Raw genomic sequence first — 14,387 nt, 5'->3', positions numbered from 1 at the left:
TTTAACCAGTTTCATTGCCATTATTTGACTTGTTGCTGTTTGTCTGAGGCATGGGTACAGTGTCACTAGCCATGTTTTGTCAACAGTCCCATGAATAGTAGGAGCTAAAGGATACATAGAGAGTGCTTTTGTTTAATTTGGGGCAGACTGTATAGATGTCTGTGCATTTTGTAACCTCTTTGTATAATTGCATGATTTTTTTTATTTGTGTGCGTGTTAATTAAAATATATTATTATCATGGGCCCCTGTCACTGAGAGAGGCAGTAAACTTAAAACTGAAAACGATGGTGTGGAGACACTGCGTAGAAAGCAGTTTCTTGATCTAGACTCGACACAAGGTCTGGGCAAAAATAAAATAGCGAAGGAACCAAGGATCAAAAATAGGAACATATTTTAATTACTGCTGTTATAAGCATAACATGTTGTTAGAATAACAGGCTTTGTATTAGCATGCATCTTCTGAAAAAAAATCTGCTCCTCCTTTCTTCTTTTCCACTTTACTTGGGGGGGGGGGACTTTGCTAGAATCTCCCTGTGTTTTGACTGAGTGTGCTTCTCAGCTGATAAGTATATTTTTGGCACTTTTTATCAGCTGATAAGTATATTTTTGGCACTTTTTAACTGTTCAGAGTTGAATAAAACAATAATTTAATTAATTTCAGAATACATTTTGAATAAATTGCATTTATTTAAATTGCATTTGCTTTAATACTGCTACACATTTGTGTGCTAGCTTGCACTGCACTTGAACTGTTTTAGTGCTGTTTTAGCTGCTTTTCTGTAAAAAGAAAGAAAAAAAAAAAACGCTCTAAACCTGTTTCCTACCTTTCCTGTAACTAGTGTAGTCCAGATACAGGTTTGCTGTATCCAGGACTGTTTGTAAGCTCCTGAGCCCCCTAAGCCTTTCTGTGTTGGAGGGAAGCCTGCTAGCTTATCAGTGGGAGTAGTAAGCACTAGGTAACATATCTACCACATAAGGAGTGGTTTCTGGCCCAGAAATTGTAGTTATTGGCAGTTTGGGCAATTTTTCCATCTCTGTCAACTTTCTGATTTGCATTTGCACTTGATTCTTTCCTGTAACTAGTCTGATGATGTGATTATCAAAGGAGAGACTACTGTCCACCAGGGTCCCAAGGTCTCTTATCACACATTTGGCGTTAAGTATGCTGCCACCTATGTGGTAGTTCATGGGTACATAGTTTTTACCAAAGGGGGTGACAGTGCACTTTTTGCATTGAGCTTGAGGCCATGGCTCTGACACCAGGAATCTGTCTCAGGCCCTTCTGTAAGATGTCCACATCATTTGTGGACTCGACTATGGCTTCTAGTTTGCAGTCATCTGCGAACTTCATTAGCCAAAGTCCTTCTGTGTTAGCCTGTACTTCAGAGAAGTAGATACCAAATGGGAGAGGTCCCAGGACTGAGCCCTTTTGGGTTCTTTATCACAACTTTGAATGCACAGGTGTCCGAACACTGTAATATCAAACCGAAAGTTTGAAATGTGAAAATACCAAAGCCGCGGAACACTGATTCCCCCCCCCCCCCCATGGAAGAAAATCGGTGTGCTGTTTTCACGGCTTTACTATTTCCTCCACTGTGGTGCAATCTCAGAGTTGGTATATTTAAGTAGGGGGGTGTAGGGGGCACAGCCCCCCACATTGGGGGTGTGGGGGGGTCGAAGCCCCCCCACATTAGTATGTTTTTGTACCGGAACAGCAATAAAATCATTGTTTTGTGTGTTCGTACTTGTTGCATTTCCGACTTCCCGGTTCAATTATTATGTCATTGGAACACTGTTGCTGTGTGCCATTCAGTGGGCACAAAGCCTGATGTGAGGCTATGATTGAACATGGTGCTTAGGTGGGGAGCCAGTTCGTTCTGAAGTTCGTGTAAAACGCAGCCTGGGATATTGTCCAGTCCCATGGATGCCCCATGGATGCTGTGTTTTTGGCTTTAGAGAGAGTGCAGCTTTTACCTGCGTAGTTGTGATTATACGGACTCTGCATTCTTCCTGGGCCCTTTTAGGGGGTGAGAGGGGGGGGGTAAAGTTAGCATTGAACCTATCTGCCAGGATGTTGGCAATATCATTTGGTTCTGTAATTTTCATGCTATTGTGCAGTAATTCAGAGCAGATCCCGGCGTTGCTATTGAGATTTTTGACATAGCTATAGAATGCTTTGTGATTGTCCATAGAATCAGTGGCAATTTTGTTTTCTTAGCTAGCTTTGGAGGATCTTGTAAGGGATCTCAGCTTCTTACTGAGGCTAACCAGGGAGCTCATCCACCTATGGTATTTTATTCTGTTTTGCAACAGTTTCTCCCTTCTGTTGTAGAGTTTGTTTATGGCAGGGGACCACCAGATTGGCTTCCTTTTTTTGGAGGATAGCGTCTTGGTTCTGTTTGGGATAGCAAGATGCACTCATGTAAGTGCTTAGAGTGCATTTGTGTAGGATTCAGCAGTCGTAACTGTATTGTCCATCTGCATGGGTGTCATGAAGTTCGCCACTTCTGTCTTAAGAAGCATGAAGTTGGCTTTGGAGAAATTTTTTACTGTGGTTTCCTTAATGGGGGTGGGGTGGGGGTGGGATGTGGATATCTAGGGTGATTAGCTTATGGTTTTCTCTGACCAACGAGGAGTTGACTTCAGGTGTGGAACACTAGTCACTCATGTTGGTAACGACTAGGTCTGGGATATTGTTGCTCCTGGTGGGGGTGTGGATAAGTTGATCCAGGGCATTGGAATTTATGAATTCCAGAAAGCGTTGAGCGAAGGAGTTGGTAAACGAGTAGTTTTCTCAGCTAATGGTGGGGTAGTTGAAATCGCCCATTATTAGGGTGTTTGGTTGAACCCTAATATTTTTCAGTATATCTAGAAAAGAGGAGTGAGAGTCCTGGGGCATGGTGGGGGATCTGTATCAAGCTACAATTTGGATTGCAGTTTTGCCCAGCGTTAGTTGCACTTGGATAACCTGGGATGCATTATGCTGAGCAACTAGCGTGAAGGTGTGGATATCCTTAATGAATATGGTCACACCTCTGGCTTTGGTGTTCTGGTCCAGGTTAGATGGCTGAAATGTATGGTACGAGTTATAGCCTGGTAATGCAAGAGTGCAGTCTGGAGCCTTGAACCAGGTCTCAGTCACTGCACAGATATCAGTGTTCTCCTTTTTAAGGAGTGCCTTGAGGGAGTGCATTTTGAGATTTAGACTTCTAGCATTGAGTAGCATTACCCTCAGTTTTTGCTTGCCTGTTCCTGTTACGGTGGTGAATATGTCATTTGAACCTTGCCTAAAAAGGCACTATAGGGGTGGCAAGAGCCTTAGCCAGTGCCTGGAATCCCAGGGGTGACGGGTGCAGGCCATCTCTGGCAAAGCATCATGGTTTGTCGACCATGTCATCCCAAGCAGATACTGGAATGACACCAGAAGCTTAGCCAATTGTTGAAGTCAATCATTTTGTCCTTGTACTGCAGTATCATTCTGGGTGATGGCAGGATGCTACTTAAGGCAAGGGTCATACCTGCCTGGGCTACAAGATTGGAGAGCTCTTCCATGTCTCTCTTCATGTAGTCCAGGGAGGTATGTCTCAGGTTGTTCACACCAACATGGACAATGACAGAGTCATGTTTGTACTTGTCGAGCGACCTGAGTGCATGGGTTATGTGGTGGAACCTTGCACCCGACAGGCAGCTGACAGTAACCTTCTCCTTGTTTAGCCTGGAGAATGGGACATCAGTGTGCCTGACTATGGAGTCACCTATGACTAGTGGGTTGGGTATGTTGTTTTGCCTTATTGGCTGTGGTTGAGTGGCACACCAAGTCTGTGGGCTGTGTGTCATTTGGGTTGTTTTGGGGGGGTAGAGGTTGATTGCATTTCTGCTTTGCAGGTCTCTGTTGCTTGAGCAGATTATTATTGAGAGCCTCTGCGAATGTTTTTGTGTTTCTATGTGTGGATTTTGGTGTAGGTTTAGTGGGATTATGTGATGAGTGTGGTGTGGTGCAAGTGTTTACCTTCTCCTCTTGACTGAAGTTTAGTCTTGGATGGAGAGAGCTTTACCTCCAGTTTGGCTAGATAAATGCATCTCTCACAGGTTGTAGTGTTGGGTGGTAGGAGGAGAGGGTTGTCTGTGTACATGAGGCAATTGCTACTTTGCCCCAAGATGCCCAGATTCATCAGATAGACCGGAGAGAACACTGGGAGCTGACCCTTGGACATGCCTGAATAAAAAAACTATTTTCCTCTAGATAAGTGAGGAAAGGGAGTACAAGAGCTGTTTTTTCCTAAACAAGTGAGGAAAGTAAATACATTTCTGGGCCAGAAACCACTCTTTATGTGGTAGGTTACCAAGTGCTTACCACTCCCACTGATGAGCTAGAAGGCTTCCCTCCAACACAGAAAGGCTTTGGGGGGCTCAGGAGGTTACAAACAGTCCTGGATACAGCAAATCTGTATCTGGACTAGACTAGTTAAAGGAAGAGGGGAACAAGTGCCAATGCAGGTTTTTAAATCAGGAAGTTCAGAGAGATGGAAAAACTGCCCAAACGGCCAATGACTACAATTTCTGGGCCAGAACCACTCCTTATGTGGTAGATAGGCTACCTAGTGCTTACCACTCCCACTGATAAGATAGAAGGCTTCCCTCCAACACAGAAAGGCTTTGGGGGCTCAGGTGCTTACAAACAGTCCTGGATACAACAAATCTGTATCTAGACTAGACTAGTTACAGGAAAGGGTGGAAACAAGTGCAAATGCAGGCTTTTAAGTCAAAGTTGAGAGAGATGGAAAAACTGCCCAAACGGCTAATAAACTACATTTTTTAGGCCAGAAACCACTCTTGGGATAGATAGGCTACCTAGTGCTTACCACTCCCACTGATAAGCTAGAAGGCTTCCCTCTAACACAGAAAGGCTTTGGGGGCTCAGAAGCTTGCAAACAGTCCTTGTTACAGCAAATCTGTATCTGGACTAGACTAGTTATTGGAAAGGCAGGAAACAAGCTTAGAAAAAATGTTTTTTTCTTTGGAAAGTGAGAAAGGAGAAACAGAAGATAATTCAAAATTAAGGACCTACGTGGCTTGCCCTTCACATATGTTCTCTCTCTATTAGGTAGAATGAGATAGTGACACTAAACTGGAATAGAGCTGAACAGATGGGACTGGTAGGTGTGTCTGAAGTCAAAATATGAACTCACTGTACTCAGTTGAGTGAGCAAATGAGATAGACCCAGGAGGAGTGTTCAAACACAAATTTACAGGAGGGGCGGGCAATTCCAAAGCCACCAAGATTAATACCTGAACAAGAACAGGGAGGGGGGCAGTAAACTAACTGCAGAGACGGAGAGAGACCACAGTATTCTATGAAACAATTAAATGGAAAAATAACTATAGAGAGATACAGACCATAGTATTAAATTAAACAATTAAATAGAAAAATAAAATGCAGTACAATCTTTAACACTGCAAGTTTGTACTTAACTCAGCTAGTAATGCAGCTGATTGTAGGTGTGTAGCAGAACCCAAACAACTCAGATATTGAACAGTAATAAATTGAAAGATATGCGAGTAACACTTTTATAAATACAGAGAAATCTTCTAGGCTAAGAGTTTATTACTGAATATCAATGAAGTGAAACAAATAGCCCCCACTAACTGCAGAGACATGAACTACCACATAGGTAGCAGTCTACTTAACACCGAATGTGTGATGAGACCTTGGGACCCAGGTGGACAGTAGACTCTCCTTTGATAATCACATCACCACAGTAGTCAGGAAGCCTTGTACGTGGCACACCTCATCACAAAGGGTTCTCATCCAGGAAAAAAGAGGTCATTGTTTCCTTCTACTCGACACTCATTAGACCCACTATAGAGTACAACGCCCCTTTTGGAATGTACCTCACAAGACATCTGCAGCAGCTGGAAAGGCCACAGAAGTACCTCACAAAGAGGATTACTGACCTCAAACAGATGCCCTACACTGACAGTCTCAAAAAACTTCAGCTTTACTCCATAGCATATTGCCTACCCTGAGGTGATCTCTGCCTAAGATGTAAAGCTATGTCAAACCCAGACATGCCACACCTAAAGAAATCCCAATCCCTCTGAGCTACACTCTCTAGGGACCTAAACCTTGTCACCACAATAAACAGGACATGTTGGAGGGATAAATTCTTGTCCCAGAGACTTTCCATATTCTGGAACAAGCTACCTATCTATGTCAAGCAAAGTTCCTCATTAGCACTCTTTAAGACAAATCTTGATGAGTGGATGGGAAATAGGAAATACACCCCGGGGATCACTTCTGTGGCTCTGCTCGACAGTGGCACAGGAAAATAATTTTCTTGGGTGGCGTAAGCCACGGAACCTTGTTGGCTAAGCTTACTTAGGCCCTTGGGCTGATAGCCTAGCACCTACCTATGAATGATATGAAGTCTGAAATTCAAATATATGTCATTATTTAGTGATTTCACTTCTCACTGATTTGCCAGAAAGTCACAAATTTTATGAAGAACTAAAGTGCAAGGTAAATATGTGGACAGTTGAGAAGCATTAGGTATTGGCTTGCCAGGAGGACTGTTGCAGTTGTGGTAGCTGAAGTAAAAGCCAGGACTGACGGGAAATTTGGAAGGATTCTGGAGAGTGATTTCCAAATGGCATAAGTGGTACAACTGGCACTTTGGGAAGAGGTTGTAGGATGCTAATAGGACATTGTGAGACTGTAGACTAGAATATGAGAAAGCAGCTGTTACACACAAGATGCCTGTTGGTCTTTGGGTGAAGGTGCTCCCTACAACAGTTCAAGTTAAGAAGTTACTCCTTCAGAGGTGATGAGGCATACCACTGAGACTAAAGGTAAAGTATGAAGAATACAGCTGCCATAAGAAAGCTACCATTTGCCAAATACTTCCTACTCTTTTAAGTTAAGGTAGAGGTCAGGCCTCCTTGAAACCTGGCTTTTAAGATTGGAATTTGTAAATCCATGATCAGTGAAGAGCTTGAAGGTAACAGCAGACATGTGGTTTAAAAACTCTGTTTGTGATATAACCTTATATTGAATAGCTTGCTCCTAAGGTTAGTTGGTAGGGAGTTTTAAGCAGCCAGAGCAGTTTTTAATGAAGACATTCCCGCCAACAGAGTTTGTTTGTTTCTGCAAACATTGGGCCTTACACATATTTGAGGAGATTTAAGTAGTGTAGGTGTGTGCCAACAGATGTTACTGTTTTTTTTTCTTTTTATGAGCAAATTTTTGTTTACCACATTTTCATTCTAACATACTGTACATTCCCCATGCATGGTGCGTTTATATCGGCACTGACTGCTGCTATAACCATTTTATGTGGATTTTGCATTATTAATAAACTGTGTTTTAGGTTTATGCAATGTTAGTAAACTAGCATCGTGTCAGATAATCAGTGGGTACATTTAACTTTCAATACTTGATAAGAATGTAAATCCAAGTATCACAATCAACTGTTCAGTCAGGTCTTAATCTCAAGTGTGATTTAACCTTCTTAGTTAACTTGTTTGTTTTAACTGTTTGTTTTTATTTATTTGGAAAATAATTTGAGACTGAGAATGAACTAGTGACAGTTTTTTTTTTTTAATTACAGTATTACAGATCATATCCAAGAGCAGTGACTTTGCATCTTGTATTGCAGTCTGCTTTGTTAAACAGATATACATCTTGGGTGCTTTGTTCACTCTTAATTTCCATTACCAAATCTCATGTAGTCCACTTTTTTCACCATGGAGTTCTGTTTCTGATTTGTAATCGTTCTCCGTTCCATATTTTAATCTCTGTAATCATCTTTTTCATCTCTGTTATTGATGGTTTGTCTTTGCTTTTCCCTTTTTTTATTTATAGCTTTCTTAGTCTATATCCACACTAAAGAAAGTGGTACTTCAACTTATTTAGTATATGTTGTCATAAACCAGCAAAACAAAAACACCTCTATATTTAGGATGCGTTCTCTTCCAAGTGTAAGACTTGGCATATTATTCAAGTAAATTTTGTACTGAAGCAACTCTATGCCTTTCCAAAATACATGTTAATAATTACCTCTCTCTGAACTATCACATCTCCAGCATGTGCCTCCTGTGTGTGGGAGCATTTATATCATAAAGGTATAGAAATATTTTTGCAAACATTTAAATGAGAAAAAAATATAAACTTAGCTGTGCATATGTGGTTAAGACCTGCTTTATTCCACTGATCATCTGTAATGTCTTTAATCATTCGCATTATTCTGTTTCTACCATTGTACTGTCTTGTCGCCTTAAGTCTAATATTGCCTTATATGCTGTACTGATTACTTTATCCTGTCTGCCATTTCTGTTCTAGCCTTACCTGTAAAACCTTCCATTTGTGACTTAAAAAATAACTATCCAGCTTCCTCATAACTAATTTGAACTCTTGTAGGCCTGTACATGTGAGCTGATCTGAACTCAGTAACCCAAGCATAGCTTTATACTGTTTTATTACCGTCTCTGCTTTTATCATCTGCTCCCAATAGCTCTCTTCTTAGTTCTTTTCCTTTCTCAAATATTTTTTACAATTTCTTTTAAAATTCATATTAATGTTAAATAGAAATAGATTCATACATATTAATTTAATCAACCATGCAAAAGAAGAAAAGAAAAAATCCCATAACGCATCAAACCAAAATGAAACATAACTATTTACATGGGTGTCTAAGGAAGTGTATACGCCATCATTTTTTAGATTAAAGATCTAATTCAAATTATTACAATCTAATTGAAAATATTATAATCAGTTCTTTCAAGTATCCCATGACTTGTATCCAAACTTTATAGTAAGAAGTGATTCTTTCAGTTTTTGTCTTGATAGCAGCTATTTTCTTTTGAAAAACATTGAGAGTGATGTTCTTGAATCCTTTAAATTTAGGAGAAATCTCGCTCTTAGAATTCCTAGTTATAGTTTTGCGGGCAGTGGCTAATAAAATCCAAAGTAATTAATATTTAGATTTAGGAACACATTTAAGTATAGGGGGATTAAACAAAATCAGTGATTTGGTCAACTAAAAATTGTCATTAAAAATAGTTTGCAAGAAAAAAAATAATTTTTTTCTCAAAGTGGTCTAAGTAAGTTACATTCATAAAACGTGTTGCCAATTAGCTTTCACTTTTAGCTTGTGTTTCCAACAACATCCTATTTCTTGATTAAACATTAATTCCATTTTATGTAGTTTAATATAGGTTCTATGAATATATTTACAATTAAATAATTTTCATTGTAGTGAAAAAGAAGTTTACATTGATGGAATTAAGATAAGTTTTTTTTATCATCCTTCGTAGGGGGATGACTGTTAGTTTTATAATAATCCCAATAACTTTTTTTAAGTAAGGTTTTGCATTCTTAATATATATATTTTAGAAAGGTAGCCTTTTCCTTGAACTGTTTGATTACCAATAATAGTCAAAAATCCTACAAGTTTAGGAATGTTTTGCTGTGTTAGTGGATACATTGAGTCGGTTTTAGTTAAAATGTATTGCCTTATTTCTTGTAGTACCAACCACAGTTTATTATCTAGATTAAATTTATTCATGCTCTGTTTCATATGAAGAATCCTTCCAGAATCCGTTGACTGATGCCAGAAAATTATTTTTTTTCCCTCTGAGAATAGTCATTTTGTTAATATTAAAAGTGTCAATATTGTTTGGTGTATGTGCAGTTGGGAATAAGACCAATCCTTGATATGTGAATTTCTATGAAAGTGGATAATGTATTGGATATAAGTTTAGAATATGTATGTTTATTTTATTTATTTATTTTATTTTACATTTGTTGACCGGGATAGTCCGACTGGATGCATGTCCATTTTCAGCGGAGGCCCGGGGAGAAAAGCTCCAAGAGTAAGCAGATACAGCATTACATAATACCAGCATTACATATTACAAACAGACTATTTACAGAGATTACATAAGTAAGCAAGTTAAACAAGTTCCAAAGGTTAGAGTTAATCCCGAGCGCAAGTCAGGATTAAATTAAATTGCACAGTAAGATGGTTAACAGATTTTTACACATTCTCGAGAGAGTTAGCCAGGCTTGTTACATTGACATAGCCAGTTAAGTGACAAATGTTGGAGTCCAGTTTTAAATTGACCTAAAGTGGAAAGTAGGGTAATATCAGCTGGAAGAGAGTTCCAGGATCTACTTACAGAGTTTGCAAAGAGAGAATCACCGGCTGTGTTATTAATTTTGCTTATCTGAATTAGTAGTTTGTTAGAGGATCAAAGCGGTCTAGGATTGTTATAGGGGGTGATAATATTTTTAAGTGCAGGAGTATTGTCTGGATTATAGAGGATTTTATAGGCCATAATCAGTTGGTTATATTGGATTAGGCTGGGTAGTTCAAGCCACCCAAGCTGATTGATGCAATGATGTGTCTTAAAAGGCAGCCCAGTGGCAAACCTGGCAATGTGGTTGTAGCAAATTGAGAGTTTAAGGACAGTCTTGTTTAAATTTGAGAGTAGAGGTAATGCATACAGAAGGGTTGAAGGAAGGTGAGAGCGAGCTATGGCAATTTTAGCTGGAGGGGTTAGGAAGGCTTTTATTCTGTAAAGTGACCCTAGTTTTTTATTGATGGTTTTGATTGGTTAACATGTAGGTCGAATTTTAGATTACAAAACTATTAGGTGTCATCATAGATAATAGAGTGGTCAGGGAAGATTATTGTGCCATCATTTGAATTTATGGTAAAGGTGAAAGCGGTAGACCTATGTGTTGGTGAAAATAACAGCATTTTAGGTTTTTTGGGATTTAGGATCAGACATCGTTCAGAAAGCCAGTTTTCTATTGTATTAAAGTATTAAATTATTATTATTATTATTATTAGTTTTATTATATTATAGTATTCTATCGTATTATATTATTATAGTATTGTTCTATTGTATTAAATTATTGTATTAAATATTGTTTATTTCTGTTACCTAGGATATAATCACTCCCCATCCAATATAGACCATTAGGTAGGATATTTGTGTCTTGAGATAACAATGAGAGATTTGATTGTAGCCACATTTGTTTTTGAGTTTGTTTCCACTTGGCTGAATATGAAGAGATAACCATAATGTTAATGTTTTGACAATAGATGATAAAACACACATATCAATGTCTGGAAGATCATTTAAAAGATTGGGAAACGGGGCACTGATTATTTAATGCAATTCTGGATTTATTGAGGTACCATAAAAAATTAACATTAATTTGTTGATTTGACATGTATAAAGCTTAGGGGGAAGTAGTGAGATAGTTTGAATATAATATATTTGGGAAAATCAATTTAATTAAAATTCTGTTCTTGATAGTAAAAAAAATATATATATATTCCATCTCTCTGAGATATTTAATTTTATTTAGGATATTGTTAACCTTAACAGTTAACATTTCATCTATGTCATTTGTTAAAGTGATCCCTAAATAATTAATTTTGTTATCCAGAACTATATATTTGGCAAACTGTTTGCCTGTCTTATTAGAATTTTTAAGTAATATTTTGGTTATATTTTCATTGACGTTTGGAAATTTTCTGAAAAGAATCAATAGTATCAAATCATGCTGGTAATAAATTATTATGATCTTTTATTGTCGGTAAAATATCATCGGCAAATAGGTGAACTTTTGAAACTAAAGTGTCAGAGAAATGAATGCCTTTCTCTTGTGAGAATCCATATTCATTCAAAGCCAGCAGCAGGTAATCCCAGTAAAGTGAATTGAAAGCACTATTTATATCTAAACTTGCTAAAGTCATATTATTATCTTTGAGATTAATGTAATCAGTTAACATAAGATTTGTATTGATATCATATGTGTTTCTATCTTTTATGAATTCAGTTTGGTCTACATCTATTAATAAATGGATCCATTGTTTAATTCTACTAGCATATGTAGCCATAAACATTTTATAATCAATGTTTAAAAGAGAGATTGGTCTGTATGAAGAGCATTCTTTTGCATCCTTATCTGATTTTAAAATTGGATGTATTAAAGTGTATTTCCAAGAAGGAGGGGGCTTTACATTGTTTTTCACTATGAATACTATTCTGGTATTATAACAGTGCTAAGGTTAAAATTTTGAGATGTATCATAAGTTGTTGTTTTTTTTTTTTTCCTTTGTAATAAAATCTTATACCGGTAAATCTTATTAAAGTGAATATAAACCTGTCATTAGTCATTTTTGACTGTAAAATGTATTTTGGAGCTTAGTTTTTAATATCTTTGACAGCTTTTATGTTACTTAGTTAAGAAAATGTAAAGACTTGTAAGCAGACTTACTGCACATTAAAATGTTGAGAGTAAGTGCTTCATTTAACAAGCAATAAATAGGAAAGAAATGTGTGCTCTCTTTTTAAAAAGCAAGAAAACAGTAACTGCTCATTTTTTACCTTAATGCTTACATCATCATAGAGCGGTACTGTTGGGTACATGGTTATCACACACTCGCAAGTGGATTTCTCTTGAAAAAAAGAAACACAAAAGTGGCCGTATTAGCTTGTGATTGAAGGAAGTAAGCTGTTTTAGTGTTTAATAATGTAGCATGAGCGCAAGATGTGAAAAACTTAGAGACTATTAACTGTGAATGTTATTTCAAATGTAGATCTGCATAAACATCAAAAGTCCACACCAAAGCCATTTTAGTAAAATAAATAAATAAGCATTAGACTGTAAAATCTTAGAGAAAAGAAATAAAAATAAAACATGTTTCATAGAAGGCTAAGAGTAAACACACAGCATTCGTTCGGTTACAGACAGTCAATCATTCTTGGATGCCTTATTCAATGTAAACATTTTGTAAATATTCAAATTAATTGTAATTTGGCGAGCCTGACATAAAATACTATTGAGTATTATAAGTTTAATGTGGAAAAGCTTTTTATAATTATAAGAAAATCATCACTGCTAAATAGTTCTGTACAGAGGCAGGAAGCATTAATGTGTCACTACTTATTGTTTTCATTGCTAGAATATTTAGAAAGCAAAATGTTAAAACAAATTATAAAGATTAAATGTAATATTATAGGTAGTGACATGAGAAAACAAAATAATATATGTTTACCTTAATTTATGCTTTGAGCACAAGATCCTTTTGTTTAAGTTCAAGGTGTCATAGCTGTGTAATGTAATGTAAAGAGTTTAGTTGACTTCAGTTTCTTATTTTTTTTTGTATCAACTACTTTCTAGTCATTCTTCTCAGCCGGTCTCTTCAGTGAACGAGGACACCAGTCCATACCTTCTGCTTGTTCTAAAATGTTTCTAGATGTTAAAGAAATAGCTGAGTCTAAAGTATCAAATGTCTTGATTCCATCGGAAAGAAAGACTTTGTCTAGCTTGGAATAACAAATGTGTTTTGATGTGCTTCTCTCTTTAAACTCTTGTCTTAAAAGGATATATTCTTTTCTTATTTGAAATAACTGTTGAGCAGTAATCATTGTCAAATTGTATTATGTTGTCATTTAAATTTGACTGGCGAGTAACCATACAAACTTCAAAACTAGTTCTTTATCCTGGAAAGAATAAAATCTTATTATAGTTCTCGACTTGTTATTAGTTTGCTGGATGACAAGGGAGCAGCCAATGACCTGTGCGCTCTTTCAATTTCAAAAGAAAGAGATTCTGGTACTTTCAAGATGTCAGGAATCCAGGATGTAAGGAAATTAACCATATTGTCATACCCTTCAGTCTTTTCAGGTAGTCAAAAATGTGCAGATTATTTCTATGAGATCTATTTGCAAGATTATCTATTTTGTGTAATAAAGTGTTTTGTTTTGTTTTAGTAAAAATTCCACTTAATCTTCTTCTTCACTCCGCCACCTTCTTTTTAATGATTCTTCAGTGCTGGCAGTCTGCCTTACACCAGAACACCCAATCTCCTGCAGCTGTTCATCTGTTTTTTTTACATTAATCTTTGAAAGTATCAAGCTTATTAACCATTTTGTCAATCTTTATCGATCATGTTGAGCTGTTGAGTAAGGATTGAGTAAGGATTGTAACACTTTCTTGAAAGACAAGTCCTGTGAGTTGTTTTTAGAATAGCTCATATTGAAGAACTGTTGGCCCTTACTGCTTGTAATTGACAGGAATAAGTAAAAGTTCAAAAACAAGATGCAAACTTCAAAGCTTATTAATAGATGAAGAATTTGACAAATAAGTCCAGAACCTCAAATACTTGATTAATTCCTGTCAGAAATATAATTTAGATAGGAGAGCTAAGAAAGAGTGCTTTTAGCTTGGCACCATCTTGGCCACACACACCCCAGTTATTTTCTTTTCCAAATGTTCGCTACATTTTGTATTTACTACCATAGTTTAACCTATTGGGAGTTTTTCTATATTTCCAAGGTGTAACTTCCTTAACATAAACACTTGCTT

General features: G+C 37.1%; 1 protein-coding gene across 2 annotated transcripts in view; it reads left to right on the top strand.

The window, feature by feature from the left end:
* Nucleotides 1-14,387, top strand: part of TBCB (tubulin folding cofactor B) — a 781,868-nt gene that overhangs the window by 859 nt on the left and 766,622 nt on the right. The gene's annotated exons all lie outside the window — the stretch shown is intronic.

This window comes from Protopterus annectens, chromosome 1.part0 (assembly GCF_019279795.1).
Source record: "Protopterus annectens isolate FY-2018-M chromosome 1.part0, PAN1.0, whole genome shotgun sequence".
Classification (NCBI taxonomy): Eukaryota; Metazoa; Chordata; order Ceratodontiformes; family Protopteridae; genus Protopterus; species Protopterus annectens.
Note: the sequence above shows the minus strand (reverse complement) of the source record. Positions and strands in the feature narration are given on the sequence as shown.